The sequence below is a fragment of the Centruroides sculpturatus genome, unplaced genomic scaffold, assembly GCF_000671375.1.
Source record: "Centruroides sculpturatus isolate CEXI.00-Female unplaced genomic scaffold, Cexi_2.0 scaffold1275, whole genome shotgun sequence".
NCBI classification, from domain to species: domain Eukaryota; kingdom Metazoa; phylum Arthropoda; class Arachnida; order Scorpiones; family Buthidae; genus Centruroides; species Centruroides sculpturatus.
Window position 1 is genome coordinate 123,573 of NW_019385470.1, and position 17,518 is coordinate 141,090.

The following is a 17,518-nucleotide window of genomic DNA, read 5'->3' on the forward strand; positions in this document are numbered from 1 at the left end:
CCTTGAAACTAAGATCAAGGTTGAAATTGACATTAAAATAGTTAAAAGTAAGAATAAGATTCTTAAAAAAATAAAATACTCTTTGGGTTTTGAGCAACCAAGCTGCTTAAAATGTGTGGGAAAAAATTAATGAGAATAAGTAAAAGCAGAAAAATACTATAAATGCATTAGTACAAGAACAAGAAGAAAATATAAGATTAGCAGAGCTAGGCTTAATAAGGATAAAAGTTTAATTGCTGCTTCGGGTCTTAATCAGCAAAGACTGGTTAATTAAAAATATAACTTAATAAATGGAATTATCACCCACTATGCAATGTTCCATTTGTTTTGAATATAAAAGACTTGATGAATTTTATAATTATAAGAACAAATATGAGAAAACATGTAAACAATGCAGAAAAACCAGTAAACTAAGCGATTATTACGTGAATGTGCAGGGCAGATCTAGGTTTTTCGGAGCCTAGTGTTTATTGAAGTCCAATGGGGCCCCATTTTTTGTTAGATTAAGAATCTTTAAATTCATTATTAATAACATCAAAATCAGAGTAGAAATATATTTATTTAGGAAATGGTGTTGAATGACAAACTTTATATCTTATATGAAAAAATGTAAGAAATAAAGAAATATTTACATTGATTAATTACTGACCAATTACTATACATTGATTACAATAAAACAAATAATACTACAAATTATCATTATTATTATTATTATTATATTATTAATATGAACTATTTTTTACTATATGATAAGTCCTCATTGTTAATGAAAAAATATTAAAAATTTATGATAATAATTCAGTTTTTGGGGGGCCAGTGCTTAAGCCTTATTAGTCTCTATGTAGATCCGCCCCTGTGAATGTGGTAGATATTGTGTTTGAACAAATTTCAAAAGACATTTAAAAACAAAATTACACAAAAAAGTTTACTGATTAAGATGTAGTAACATTATTAATATTACAAGGCTCCCAGCAACTCACTTTTCTCACTATTTTTTTGCTAGTCACTTTTTTTACCTTTTCTGAATAGAATTCACTTTTCTCACTTTTTTCTCCCATGTTTGCTTGTTACTGCTGTTATGTTATTGCTTTTTTCTTTTTTTTTTTTTTATTAGAGTTGAAAGCTTAATTTTCATGCCATTTATGAAGTCCAAAAGTTGATCAGATTGCATCTCTAGGAACAAAGTTGTTTCGTGTAGCCAATACCATCACATTGGGAGGAATATTTTTGCTATGATAAAACTACTATTTTGCAAATTGCTTTCTATGGAATTTATTAATACTTCACTGTTATATCCAAATTTTATAAGTTAGCAGGATAGTAAAGCATTGTGCCTAACATTGAAGAAAGTAGCATTAATTTTCTTGCTACAGCTGGGGTGCAACATTTCATTCTCAGGAAAAAATGAGTCACTTTCATCTCTTGATATGCAACTTGAGAGAAAAACTATTTTATTCTGTGGTGGATGCCCAAACAAAACTAGTTGTCAAAATAGTACAGCATGATATTCAATTCAAATGAAAGAGACAACGTATACATGAATAAAATAGAATTAAACATAAATATTGGCAAAATGAGAACAAGTATAAACAAGATTATGAATATAATTGTATACTATATTTCATGCATCCTAACTCTTAAGGTATCCTGATACATTACATTGTACAGTACCTGTTGTGAACGTGAAATAGTTCCTACTTGGTGTGTTACCCTCTGCTTTAAATTTTTGATGCTAAAGCTCACTTGTTACAGATGATGTTATGCTAATTTGAGAACAGCTCTGAGCATGCTCCAATCAGCCATAAAATTTTGACATTAGCTAAGATATTAATTAACATATAGTAAATATAACCAAGGATTTGAATTGAAATAAAAGTGAAGAAGCAGGACAAAGTGAGAAATGAATGAGAGAAGAAATATCAGTAGGTAAAGAAAAGCAACAAGCTGAACATTACTTGTGTGTCATATTCCTGATGACACACAAATATGGTTCAGGATAATCAATAAAATGCAGGCAGAAAATAGACAGTGGTTAAAGAAACATTAGAAAATCATATTTTGGAAGAGTCTAGTCTTCCAGAAAGTTTTCTGGAATGCCACGATTCTAAGGAAAGACTTTGAAGTGCTGTAGCTAGCAACACAAAACCTAGCTGTGCAGTAAGATAGAAAGCTCATGTTTTCTTATTTAATTCACTATCAAGCAGGGCTGTAGGGTCGGTAAAAACATTTAACTCTTACTCCGACTACGGATAATTTTAGTAGGCTGACTCTGACTCTGGCAAAATTAAATACCAAGTCATTTCATGGGGAGCAGAGACGCTCATAGGGGCGTCTCTGCCCACCATGAAATGACTTGGTATCCTACTCTGAACTCTGAAAGGAGTCTGGGGCATTTACCCAAATTCTTTTATAGTTAGTATTTTGAATATTTAACTTACATTAATATTTATTTGTATAAAAAAGTATTTTTAATGAATATTTAATAAGAGGAGAAAGAGGGTGATAAAATTCTACATCTATATAAATTCGACAGCATTTGCACTTCAATTTCACCCTTCCAGAAGAGTTAGTCCAACTAAAAAGTGTGCTATCTACTAGCTACTTTAGCCCCTTGTTCAGAAAAGAAAAATATGTACTCTGATCAATTAGTCTGGCTCATTCAGAAAAATAGAGTACTTATTTAGAGCAGGAATAATAAAGGAATGATTCAAAAATATTCAAATTCAATTGGGTCAAAATAATTTAACTATTAAACACAAATACTACAAATTAAATTGCTGCATTTTGTATTTAAAATATGACAAACGACTTCCAACAACTTAACACTGCATTATTTACATCTCTGGCGACATCGTTATGACGGTCAGGAGGAAACACAGTCAGTCACCACCTGAAGCAGACCTTGGTGGAGGTCGAAAGCATCTGTGGAGTGTACTATGGACATAACACTTGTAAAAAAAAGGTTTTCATGGATTGTTATGTATTTAAAATAAATGAGTTATAACAAAATACAAAAGGATTTTAAAAAATTAATAAATATATAATAAATTTTCTTTCATTTACATAAAAATAATAAAGTAAATTTAAAATACAGGAGTCAGAGTGAGAATCGGAGTCAACACATTTTTTCTGACTCCAACTCCTCTGGCCAGAAATTCCTCCTGACTCTGAATCTACAGCATGTGGTCCAAGGCAAGTTTCAATGCAGCCCAATAAACATGTAAACAAAACCAACAAATGTTTTAATTTTTTTATTATTTATTTATTTCAATGGCTTAAATTCAAAAAAGAAGTTTCAGAAAGTCATAAACCTTTATTCATATTTTATTTTTGAGTGGAAAAGAAATATTTTCAAATACTTGGAGATGTGTGAATGAGGAAGGATTATTAAATAAAGCTGGAGTTGTGACTCAAAGAATTATAGACCCAAATTTGGGAAAAGGACAGAAAGGCGAGAAAAGACAAAATATAAAAAGTAGTGAGAAAAATTAAATAGATCTTCTGTTATGCAAATATTGACCCTTAATTTTCCACTTCTTTATCTTTTCTCCTTTCTCTCTTTTCCCTGCATTTGGGTCTATAATCCTTTGAGTCACAACTCCAGCTTTATTTAGTAATAGTATTTCTTCCAATGTTGCAAGATTTGGCTACATTGCACCAAATGTGGCTACTTTTTTTTGTTTGACATAGAAATTATCTATAACTAAATCAACACCTGTTCACTCGCTGAGAGATTTATTCTTAACACAAACGTTTTCAATCCAATCAATGGATCATCGTCAGGTAAATTAGAACATTTCAAAAAATAGAACAACAAGTTCAAAATACAAAAAATATAAATATTAATAACGGATAACCAATATATTACTAACAGCAAAATAACGTTTTTAAATAATATAATTAATACAAATGCTGCTAAAATTATAAATAAAAATAAAATATTAAAATATAACAAATAAATTGTGTATACAAAATATTAATACTTCAAACTTAATAGACAAATCGATAACACTATATATTAATAATGCTTAATAAACTGTACGGAGTTTCTCAACTAAACTATACAGAGTTTTTTATATACATAATATTAAAGCTCCTGCTCTTATTTGAAGTTTTTAACTGCAAACTTCCATGCGGAAGGAAGTCCCTCGGCATCCCTTGCGTTGATGCAATTCCCTTTAAGTTTGCTTTTATAAATTTCTAATTTTTCGGCCGTTTTTGCCAAGGTCGGGGAGTGTATTTGTTTCAGTATATCTGCTTCATTCCATCTTACTATCGAACCCTCCGTTTGCGCCATTTGAGACAATACTGTGGCATTCGAACCTTTTCTCACATCATATCTGTGCTCTTTTATCCTTACCCCTAGATTTCTAGTAGTAACCCCAACATATTCTTTATCTATTCCTAACATCTGATTCTCGTATGGNTCCGAATTTGTACAGAATACTTAGAAATGATAAAGGGATAGTTAAAAAAGAGGATAGGTCAGGTGTATATAAGATCCCATACGAGAATCAGATGTTAGGAATAGATAAAGAATATGTTGGGGTTACTACTAGAAATCTAGGGGTAAGGATAAAAGAGCACAGATATGATGTGAGAAAAGGTTCGAATGCCACAGTATTGTCTCAAATGGCGCAAACGGAGGGTTCGATAGTAAGATGGAATGAAGCAGATATACTGAAACAAATACACTCCCCGACCTTGGCAAAAACGGCCGAAAAATTAGAAATTTATAAAAGCAAACTTAAAGGGAATTGCATCAACGCAAGGGATGCCGAGGGACTTCCTTCCGCATGGAAGTTTGCAGTTAAAAACTTCAAATAAGAGCAGGAGCTTTAATATTATGTATATAAAAAACTCTGTATAGTTTAGTTGAGAAACTCCGTACAGTTTATTAAGCATTATTAATATATAGTGTTATCGATTTGTCTATTAAGTTTGAAGTATTAATATTTTGTATACACAATTTATTTGTTATATTTTAATATTTTATTTTTATTTATAATTTTAGCAGCATTTGTATTAATTATATTATTTAAAAACGTTATTTTGCTGTTAGTAATATATTGGTTATCCGTTATTAATATTTATATTTTTTGTATTTTGAACTTGTTGTTCTATTTTTTGAAATGTTCTAATTTACCTGACGATGATCCATTGATTGGATTGAAAACGTTTGTGTTAAGAATAAATCTCTCAGCGAGTGAACAGGTGTTGATTTAGTTATAGTTTATTATTTTCTGCTGAGCACGCTTTGGGTTGTTTATAGAAATTATCATTTGGTGCTTGGGTTACATTTTATTTATAAATATACTGTATTAGTTGAATGAAAATGCACTTTAAAATGGTGTTTTGTTGCTTTTTATTAATTAGAGACCCAAATAAAACAAATATTTGTGTTTTTCAAATGAATTTCCATTTGTCTCTTTTATAATAAATGAATTTATCTAAGTAAAAATTGAAAGTGTCTGTAGAAGTAATTTTTTAAAATATCCTTTTTCATGATAAAGATTTAATACTTATTATTATAATCTAGACATGTTAATCCTTAAATATACAGTCGACCACCCTATAACACTGTTGATAATTTCATTTTATATGAATTCCATGTTGTACGAGTCATTTAGATTTTACAAATACGTGAGCCATTTACAGACTGGCACACGTATTTGTAAAATCTAAATGACTCGTACAACATGGAATTCATATAAAATACAAAAATCAACAGTGTTATAGGGGGTTGACTGTACTTCTATATTGGGCCACAAGTATATATTTTATGTACTTGTGGCCTAAAACTCCTTGACTTCTTCCGATGCAGCCCAGAGAAACAAAAAGGTTGGACACCCCTGCTCTACAGCCCTGCTATCAAGTCTCTATTTTGTATAGAAAAGTCACTTTTTTCACTTTTCTGGAGAGCCTGCATTACTGGAAGCCCTGGTTTTATTTAATTAGAAATCAAAGGTTTATTAAATTTTTTTTATTTACTATAAATTGCTTGTTATATTTTCATCTGTAATAAATGGACATTGAACAACCAGAGGTCTTAGTCCACAGGATGTAGAGATTAGCCGAGCTGTCAAAGTGGGCACCTGCTTATTCTTGTTGAGGCTCACCGAAGGCACAGAGTTTCAGTTCCTCCCATTGTGGAGGACTCCTCCTTCTAATACCACAGAAGGTTATAAAGAGGATTGTAAGTAAAAAAAAAAACAATTAGAGATATAGACAGTATTGAAACCATGAATATACCTGTACCAATTAAGAAAATGTGAACTAGCAATATGTCTGGTTTTCATTTACTCTGAACATGTGTCATCCTTGTTACTTCTTATCCCCTTTTTTACACAATCAGGTGTTCAAAATGATACCATTTGTTATGTACTTAAGATTTTTTTCTGTTGTTGCATAGGTGAACAACATGCAGTATTCCTCATGAATGAGCCAAACCCAAAATGACTAAAAATGGATCCAAGTGAAAATGATCCTGTGGTTAACTGGGTATGTGCATTGTTTCTATCCCGTTTTGTGTCGTTATAACTTATCAGGTGACTAATGACTGTTCTTTTATGTTTTCAGGCATCATGTACTGTACAGGAGTCATAGTAGACATTGGAACACAAGACTTCAAGAAGATTAAAGATTTTTACAGTTTTATAGATTACACTAGGTTCATCCACAGCTTCTTGTCAAATCCAGAACCCAAGTTTGCTATATTTGTACCTGTCATTTTAGCAAGTCGTCCCATTTGAATATAATGAAAGAGTTTGTACAGAGTCAGAGACAAATGTGGATAGCCTAATCCAAGTGCCAACTGTGCAATATTTAACTATCCAAAATCAAGTTCATTGATGCTCAACAGGTTGATCCGGGACACAATAAAGATGTCGTTGCATTCTATGGTGCATCAGAGAATGATGTTTTGGACGTTTTTGCAAGCTAATTCAGGATGACCGTTTATCAAACTTCAAATTCAAGTGCTACTATATCAATGGCAAGCTGGATCAAGAAAAGATCATGGAGATGATTGACAGACATTACAATGGATATTTTGATTAGGAAGGCAATTGTATTTATTGCATGTGGTCCATTCTTCAATTTTTGAATTTTGCTAAGAATTCTTGGAGTGAGGCAGAGACATTGATGATATCTACAAGAGATTCTTAGAGATGGATGCATTGTTACTGAAATTTCTGAACTGCTGAAAGAAGATACCATTCAATTCCAGCATCTAGGGAAGATAATGCTCAGTGATATGTTGATATTGTTTGATCTGATTTTGGGCAACAATGTAAAATACATTGACACTAATCTTGTTTTGTCATTCCTAATGGATCAAAGTTTCCTCACCTACACTGTGATAGAGAAACATTGTGATTCTCCTGGAAAGATTTCTAGTTCTCTTGGTGATATTTCTGATTCTTCTGGAAATATTTTTGATTCAACTGAAAACTGCACCTGGACAACAGCAGGAAACTTTAGAATGCCAAATTTTGAAACTCAACATGCATTGTCTGAAATGATGCGTAATTTAGTAATAGAATATTGGAAATTTATCCAGACCAGATTGTACAATTTTCCAATTGACAAGGTTTCAGTGTCCATAATGGGGAATGAAGAGGTACTGAAGGAGAGAATGCTGAAAATCCATGGAGGTTCACAGAAGCTTTTGAACAGATTTCAATTACCAAATGAAGATGAAGAAAAGCTTAATGTGAATGTGGCTGTCATAATGGGAATTCTGTTTTCTGTCTTGGTACAATCAAAATTGTTTAAACTTGCACCCTCTGATTTGCATGTTAAGGGCAACATATATCACAGGGTCATCCAGATCGTCTCATGATTTGCAAAAAGGAAAAGTTTGCAATACTATGGGAACTTAAAAAAGCCAAAGCAGAAACTCAGAAGATGGCAACTTCAGTTTACGCCCTGCGGGAAGCAGGGCGTAAGGAAACCACTAACACTGGGACCACAAAAGATTACATGCAAGCATTTAGATAAACTGAAAATAGAGAAAGCACTTATTATTGGTTTGAGCATGGACAGTCAGGCCCAGGTAATTGTAATGCATATCATACTGTAATTACATGTAACATTTTTGCTGCCATTCTTAAAATTATCATAGAGAAAATGTCAGTTTATTTAACTTGATACAACTAACTAGTTAACATAACACAATTTCCAGTTGCTAATTATGATATACATATGTTACAGGTATCCCTTGCCTATGCAGAGAAGGAGTCCAAGAAGATTTTCCTTATATCAAAGAATGAATACAAATTACACAAAGAATATTATGACTTGCTTCCTATTGTCCACTAACCAGCTGAGGAAGAAACACAATGAGATTAAGGACGTTCAGTGTCTGTTTGTTGCAAGGTGATGACGCTTGTTACCTTTCTCTTACTTTTTCATAAATATCGATAACTTCTTATTTGCAGACAGAGGAGACTGACGTGTGATGTGGACGTCCAATATGATTGATTATGTCTATCACTTCAAATAGTGTAATACCAGTGTTTGCAATCAAATTTCTTTACCTTTTTTGATGTCTTGAATAAATGCATTGTCAAAAATTCATTTTCTTTTGCATGATAATGGTATGAAAATAGATTTCCTGATTGCTTCAAAGGAGGTTCACAGAGGTTGAAACATGTTGTACATGAAATGAGTTTTCTCCTGTTTTAAAGTTTTTTGCCTGTTCATTTATCAATGCTGGGAAACTTCTACAGTAGAGCATCGATTATCCGACTCAATTGGAGACTCAGGTTGGTCAGATAACTGAAAAAATCGGATAACCGAAAAGAAGGAAAAAAATACATTATTAGTATAGTATATTAGAATATTAGTATATCCCATGTAATTAGTTTATTAGTATATCGCTATTAACCAACTTCGCATTGAATTTTCATCAACGTTTAGCCTAACAAATTTTTTAAAAAATAATAATTGTCGCTATTGTGTCGTTAAAAATTATTTTTAAATTATTTTATTGCTCACGAAACAAACAACTACTCATAATTAGAAAATTAAGTCTCCTTTAAATACTGGCCTCCCTTCAATGGTCGAGCTGATGTTGCCAGCTAAAACATGCAAAAATTTAACAAAAATAATATTAAAGTAGCCAAGACATAGACAAATATTGTAATGCCACATCACTAGCGGACATTTGAAATTTGCCGACTAGAACGGTAGGTTAACCGAAGTGACGGTTAATCGGGGGTCGGATAATCGATGCTCTACTATATGATGATAAACCTTCAATTTCCCAAAAAAGGAAGCATTCAATACACAGAAGGTGCGTCGTTTTAACAGCTTTTGCCACCAACTACTTGTCTTTGAGGCAAGCGTCTCTAGATTTTTATGGAATTTCATTTCTTTCCTACAAGATCTGTCCCAGAAATTCCTGAGTGTTTTTGTGCTGGGAAACAGTGTTTTTGAGTGTTTTTACTGTATAAAACCTTTTTTAGGTAGTTTTGCTTTAAGTTCTGATTCTTACAGCAGCTTCACCACCAGTATTCGAGGGGTTTTGTTAGTGCTATACAATATAGTAATATTTTTAAAAACTTAGTTTTTTTCAAACTACAGAGGTTGGGAGATGGATTTTTGTTGGTTTTTACATGATTATAAAAAAAGGTGCTAGACCCAAAGTGTTGTTTTTGAGATAAGTGACCTAAGTTTTGATGGTTTTTAGTGAATTTTCTTTGCCCCACAAAATCTATCTTGGAAATTTTAGAAGTTTTTTTTAATATTTTTTCTTAAAATGCTGATTTTGGGGTGATATTTCTTTATTTTAAAGTTTTTGGGTAAAAGGTGAATTTGGGAGATTTAAAATTTTGAAATTTCTTCATTTTGTGAGGTTGGGTGTAGTTTTTTGGTTGAAAATGCTTGCCTTACTTGAGGTGCACTAGAAATTTGGGAGATTTCGAAATTTTGAATTTTTTGTTAAAATGTAGCTGATTTTGGGATGATGCTTGATTTTGACTTTTCATAAAATTGTTAATTAGGTAGATTTTTGGGAGATTGAGAAATTTGGAATTTTTGCTGTTTTTGAGAGACTGTAGTTTGATTTTGGGTGTTTTGTGTTTTTTTTTCATAAAAAATGCTTGCCTCATAAGATCTGTCCTAGAAGTAACATTTTATACACTACTGTTGCTACAGAGTGAACCATTTTCACAGAGACAAATGTATGAGTGGGTTGGAAAATTCAAAAGCAGTGTCACTTCTTTTGAAGATGCAATCAGTATGATTGCATCTTCATGATTGTACAGTGATGAACTCTGAGTGTGTTTGAAGTGTTGATGACCTAATACAGGAGAATCAATATGTAACTGTAGATAAGGTGACTTTGGAACTGCATGAATCACAGATTACCATGAAAAATCATTCATGACAAGTTGAGTTATCACAAAGTTTTTGCAAGATGGGTGCCTCATTCACTCACACTAGAAATGAAAGAAAATCATGTTCTTGCATGTCATCAGTTTCTGGTTCATTATGAATGTGAAGTTGACAATTTTCTGCACAGTATTACCTGTGAAAGTTGGGTTTACCACTTTTTCAGAAGGCAAACAAAATTTTATGAAATGGCATTTATGAAATTTATCTGGGCTCTCAAAGACCCAAGAAAGTCCATACACAATCTTCTGTAGAAAAGGATATAATGACAGCATTTTAGGATAGTAAAGAAGAATTCTGGAATATTACTTGCCCATCCATCAAATGGTGAACAGCAACAACTACTGTACCCTTCTCCAAAGTCATTTTAAGGCCATTTATCTACAAGAAGAGTTGTGGTCTCCTTTCTGAGGATGTGTACTTCTTGCAAGACATCAATCCTCATATAGCAAATACCACCAGGATGTTGCTTCAAGATATGTAATTTGAAATCTCATACCATCTATACTTCTGACTTGTCACCATGTGACTTTGTCTCTGTGGGACATTAAAAGATTCTCTACAGGGATGCTATATCCAATTTGACAAGAAAGTTCAGTCAGCAGTGCATGAATGGCTCAGTAGCTAGCCAAAAAAGTTTTTTTACTGGATGAATGGATTTTATTATAAAAACTTAAATTTTATTTAAAACTGTACATCAATTGCATCAATTTCTTGGTTCTGCAATTAATTCATGAATTGATTACTGTATACCAAACTTGCATCATCAAGTTTGATGTATGGTAATCAATTGGTGAATTAAGAGTTTTTGATGTAGATGCAATATCAAAATATACATGAAGACATTAAATAGATTAGGCATAGTAAAAGCATTTCAGTAGTAAAATTTTGAGGTGTGGCAGAATTGTAATCTACTTCTAATTATTATTATTGTTGGGTATATTAGCAGAGAGTTTTATTTATGCTATACAAAATTCCAAATAGGGTTTGACATTCCAAAATTTTTTCCATATGCCAAAAACTTTTAAAAATGCTTGGAAACACTGGTTACTTGATAGTTCTGATAATCTGTTCAGTTTTCATGTCACATGTCGCACAGAATGCATTTGCTTAATTTTGCATAATATCTCAACTGGCAATGCAAAATAACTTTATTCGTTACTTTTAGCAAAGGAAATGAAACTTTCGAGTACTTGATTGTGAATGATCATAATACAAACCTTTTTAATTATTAACTGAAATGAAAAATTAATTTGTTTATTAAATGTTATTAAATTTCAAAGAATTGTTTTAAGAATCAGAAATCAATGGAGATCATAAATTTCTTTTGATTCTAATTACCAAAAAACACTCAATTCTTCTGATTCTTGATACCTCAATTCTGATGAATCATTCCATCACTAATAATATAAAAATGTATAGATATATTAAATCATATATTATTATTATAACAAACAGTAACTATAATATTTATTGATTCTAATTATAAATAATTTATAAATTATTACATATTTTAAATAATAATCTCTGCATTATAAAATATATTATTATTAATTGAAATCAATAATTTCTAGACGTAAAATTAACTATTTTTATTTTTTAAGCAATAATATTTAAAGTATATATTAAATACTACAAATTCATAAAAAATGATAAATTTACAGCAAAATTAATTTTCTGCTAATTTTAAATACTATTTCAATGACGTAATGAAAACCTATCTAACAGGAAGTGACTTTATTTTTGATTTGTTTTTTATTGCATTATAACTATAAATAACACAAAATTATTTTTAGATGATGAGTTATTATTTAAAATAATTAAATGCATCTTCATAAACTAGAATAATCATTTTTTGCATCATAAAAACACATTATTGTATTATATTACTAATATGTTTTGAATGTTTTATTTCAATTAATTGGCCCAAAAAATTTTGCTGTATTCTAGTTTTAAAAAGAAGTAAAATTAGAAAGCACTTTTATTTATCAAGGAAAAAGAGGAGTTTAAAAGAAATCATTTAAATTAAAATATTCTACATGAATACATGAAAAAGCTGCTTAGGTATAAAAAAAAACATTGTATAATTAAAATAGCCAGTAACTATTAATCTGTCAATTTGTGCACTCTGTCATGCATCGGTACAATCCACTCCCTCTTCAGCATGTTTTAGATGTTCCTGTGTCCATTGTGTTACTTCATACATTGCTGGATGGTATTCTACTCATGTCATGCCCAACACATATGGCAACTGCATGCATCAACAAAACCAAGGTCACACAGCTCTAGGTATGGTCTCATTCTCATCCATTAACTGATGGTATTCATCTCATTGTTGTCTCTAAGGTATTTTCTATGCTTCTTTGAAAGTTTGGCTGCATAACCATTGCTGATAGCATTTATGGCTTGAGCCAACTGCTGGTGTTTATAGGTCAAAACTGGGTAGCAAATAAATGATCTGATGTGTATTGCATATCTGTCACCTGTAGTGGTCCTGCAATTTGCATGTGGCTACACATATTTCTTCTTGGTGTTGTGATTTCACTTTTGAGGAGTGTATATTACATTTATTAGACAATATTATATATATATATATATATATACAGTAGAGCGTCAATTTTCCGAAAGTCAATCATCCGAAAGAATTCCAGTCGGCAAATTTAAATTTTCGCCAGTGCTGTGGCGCTTCAATCTTTGGGCTACTCTAATATTTTTGTTTTGTTGGTGTGTGTTTTTTAGCTGGCAGCACTGGCATTTTTGTGCGGTGTTTTTCTGAGGATTGTGTGTTGTGCTGAATCGAACGTTTTGATACTAGATCTTCTTCTAAAGTATATATTTTGTGGTTTTTATATTTTTCAATATATTTATTTTGTTTGTAAGAAATAAAGAAATAGTTTTTAACGATACAACAGCCACGATTATTATTTTAAAAAGTATACGTTAGGCTTAACATCGACGAAAATTCAACGCGAAGCGACACGCAGCGGAGATAAATTTCAACACGGGATAGGTTAATATATTTTTTGTACATAATCGTTATCCGAAAAATAAGTTATCCGAACAACCTCAGTCCCCAATTGATTCAGATAAACGACGCTCTACTGTAATGCAATTTGTTGGTTTTACCTTTATCTAATTTGTAGTAAAGCGTATTATGAAAACCAGAGACCTGAATAATTCATTTAACAATACTGTACTATTCATATTACATTTATATAATATGAAGTGTTCATGTAAATTAGATGAAATCTTATTTCACCTCTTCGAAAGAACGACTGTACTGTATAGTCAATTTCAACCATAACAGTCCAAATGTTCATATGAAATGTTTATAGCATTTGAGAATATATTTATTTTATTTGTTATGATTCTTTAAAAGAAATTATTAATAATATGACCTTGTTATTTACTTCAAACACACATCCTAGAGTAATTTTCATAAGTGAATAGTTTCTATTAGACTAAGATTGATCTCAGATCAGTGATAAAACTGGGTATATTGCTATGACCATGCAAGAAAAATATCTCTTACAATTGAAGTAAAATTCTTCTTTGACTACTACACAGATTTTAATTTAATTCATTTAGTGATACATTGCTTATATTTATGTTTTATATGATGTTTATCATTTTGTACTTACAAAAAAGAAAAAAAGAAATCAGACATCGCGGCATGGCCAACGCGTTATTGAAGTTCGAACCCACGACGAGTGTTCACAAGTTTTTATCCATTCGATTTCTGGGCACTAAATTTAATGGAAATTAAGTAACATTAAAAAATGGCAACGCGACCCTGAAATTGTTGTCACTTTTACTATAAGTTAACAATATATTATCACTTTGTAAAACGGTAATAGTCTGTTATATATTACCAACAACCTGTTTTCTAAATTTATGTTTAGATTTCTTTTCATATATTATTAGCTTTAAGAATATATTACTTAAACAATTTTGTAAGCGTTTCAATTTAATACTTTGAACTGTAATTAAACTATAGATTACATCCGTAGCAACGATTATAACCGCAGGGTTACAAGAAGAAAGGAACAGTAATTTCAAATTAAATCTTAAGATAGCAATTAAAATGTTAAGATTTTGATTACTTTTTATAAAAAAAAAACTTTAAAAAGTACTAAAAATGTTTAAGTAAATATTTAAATTAACGTTACTGAAAAACATTTTTTCGTAATCTAGAGTTTAAATTAAACAAAATTTATTTATTTTGTAGAATAAAAATTCGAATTTTCTTGTAAATTTGTGATATAATTATTTCTATATTATTTAAAGTGTATTAATTTCCTATTATTAGAACTAATTAGAGCTGTTAATTTAATTTTAATTCAAAAGGGAAAAACCGAATCTACACCGGAAACTTTCTGGCCGCTCGCCGATTGAAAACATGACAAACCTATCCAATATCCTTCTGAATCAACAATTATTTAGATGTTTGGACTTATGTTATAAACTTAGTCAAAACATTCGATTATTAATGATGGGAATCTGTCAAACGGATGGAATTATGAGGTAAGACGAGCCCCGATAACGGATAGAAAATATTCATAATTCATCGAAACAACCGATTCTTGACAGCCCGTATCAGCAAAACCCAGTCCTGGCTCAAACTTAGAACACATTAAATCAAAGTCACCTGAGTCAGTTCTCATGTGCCACACGTATAAAAAGGGGTCGCACCCGACTCCCCGCTGGACCTCCCGCTCCTCGTCTCTACCGTCCAGAAGGCATCGCCATTCGACCCGACATCTATTGAACTATTATGTTTATTTAATTTATGTAAACTCTCTCTCTCTCTCTCTCGGTCGACTTAGATTTTAAGTTAGACTTAGGTTTAAGGAACTAGCTACCCGCGAGAAATCTGCCGCGTCACCTCTCAAAAACGGACCCTCTATTATTGTTATGTTATCCTACCAATGTAACTTGGTTACATTGTGTCTGTAATNAAAATTCAACGCGAAGCGACACGCAACGGAGAAAAATTTCGACATCGGATACGTTAAACTATTTTTTCGTACGTAAATCAGTTATCCGAAATATCAGTTATCCGGACAACCCCAGTCCCCAATTGATTCGGAAAATCGACGCTCTACTGTATATATATATATATGTGTGTGTGTGTGTGTATGTGTTTATATGTGTATGTTTGTATATATGTAAATATTGATTTTTAGAGTATTTAAATGAAAAAGAATTTTAAAAATCTTTAGTTTATTAATTATTATTATTAATATTTAATGAAAATTCACTGACTATTAATTGGATATTTATCAAATATTAGCACAGATACATTTATATATTTATATAAATGAATCTAAGAAATAAATTTAAGAAAATTTGTGATTCATTATAACTTGTTATAAAAAACAAAGAAAATTACAATTTTATTTATAAAATTACTGAATATTAGCAATGAAGTATGACATAATTATTAAATTTTAATGAAATGAAACATAATAATAAAAACTTAAACATGCCAGAAAATGCCAATTATTATATTGATTTTTAATATAATTCACTTACATAATATTAATCAAAATAATTATTTTGAATTTTTTAGAATTATTAGTCAAAATAATTTAAAAATAAAAAAACAATCAATTTTATTTGACCAGTAAATTTTAATCAAGAAGATCAGTTTGTTTTTCAAAAGTCATTCAGTTTAGTTGAAGATTATTACAAAATTATATCAAGCTTAAAAAAGGAAAGTATTAAAATGAGTACTAAAAATTATTAACATTTTTCATATTTTGAAATATAATGTAATTTATACTGTAATATGCATTTTGTAAAACTAAGGTACATAATTTATGTTTTCTAAATGGAGATAAATTTGATTCATATCTTTAAGATTAAACAAAAATTCTATTTTGAAACAAGATAGTTTTTCTAAATTAAATTTTTGAAAAATAATAATGCTTCATTGCAATTCTGGCTGTCTGAGACAAGATCAATAATTTAAAATCAATAATTTAAAGTATATAAGCTTTAAACTACTAGTATAGTAATATAAAGCCATAAATATTTTTGTGTTTCTTTCAATAATTATTCTATAAATCCTATAAATTTTATTTATTGGTAGCTTACTAATATAAATTTTTTTTACAGTTTTGTTATTTGATGCAGAAAAAACATTAATTTTGATTTGTTTTATATTACATAACTTAACTTTTAAAACATATGTAGAAATATTTTTTATTTTACTTATTTTCATATTTAAAAAAATTATAGAATAAATTTTTCATAATTAATATGTAAATAAAGTATATGCATAAAAGTATAATTTTGTATTTTATGTTTAGAAAAACAATTTGAATAGTAACACTATTTGAAACATTTCCAAAATGATAAATTAGCTATTAAATTAACATGTAATAAAATATTTTAAAGTTTCTGTTCCAAATAATGAACTGTATCCAAAATAATTTTTCTGAAATAACCTCTTCTGAATTGTGAAGGTGAATTGACCTCTTTTGAAGGTGTACTTGCTTCAATATCTTCTTTTTAAAAATTAAAAAGTACAAATTATGAAATTGTAATTTATTAAAAAGTAATTAATAGAATTATTTTTACTTGCATTTTGCTTTAAACTATTTAAAATTGGCATCAGTCTGTTATAATAAGGATATAAAGGTACTGTAGTGCCATTAAAGATTTAATCTGGATAGCAGAATTAATAGAAGATAAACCATCTATAAAATAATGCAAAATTTTAAAAATTAATACAAGAGATTCCGAATGAGATTTAATTTAATGATAAACTAAACATCTATGAAACATTTGAAATTTATAAAGTCTTACATTTATGTGTGCATTAAAATCATGTAAACAAGTAAACAATTACAATAATGCTTACAAAAAAGTTCAATTATTGCAATATTAATATTACATAAAACTTCTTCAGAATGAGCAGTTAATTAAAGATGAATACATTTCAAAATATAAAACTGTAAGTGTACATTATTCATTTGTACTTAAACATAAAAAATTCAAACTTATAAATAAAATTTGATAATGCTCTTTTTGCCATAAGTACAGATCTGATACCAATTCAGGCTACCAAGAGAAGTATTTGGGCCCACCTTCATATGAGTATATGAAGGTGGGC

The 17,518-nt window shown here is 30.1% G+C and overlaps 1 long non-coding RNA gene across 3 annotated transcripts in view; it reads left to right on the forward strand.

Moving 5' to 3' along the window:
• The window catches only part of LOC111639295, a 29,950-nt gene that overhangs the window by 8,858 nt on the left and 3,574 nt on the right, over nt 1-17,518 (forward strand). For 2 of the 3 annotated variants that reach the window (XR_002759038.1, XR_002759039.1), the window contains exons 2-3: nt 6,413-6,501; nt 6,580-8,379. This is a non-coding gene — a long non-coding RNA (uncharacterized LOC111639295). The remainder of the gene's footprint in view (nt 1-6,412; nt 6,502-6,579; nt 8,380-17,518) is intronic. The other variant, XR_002759040.1, reaches the window with a different exon arrangement.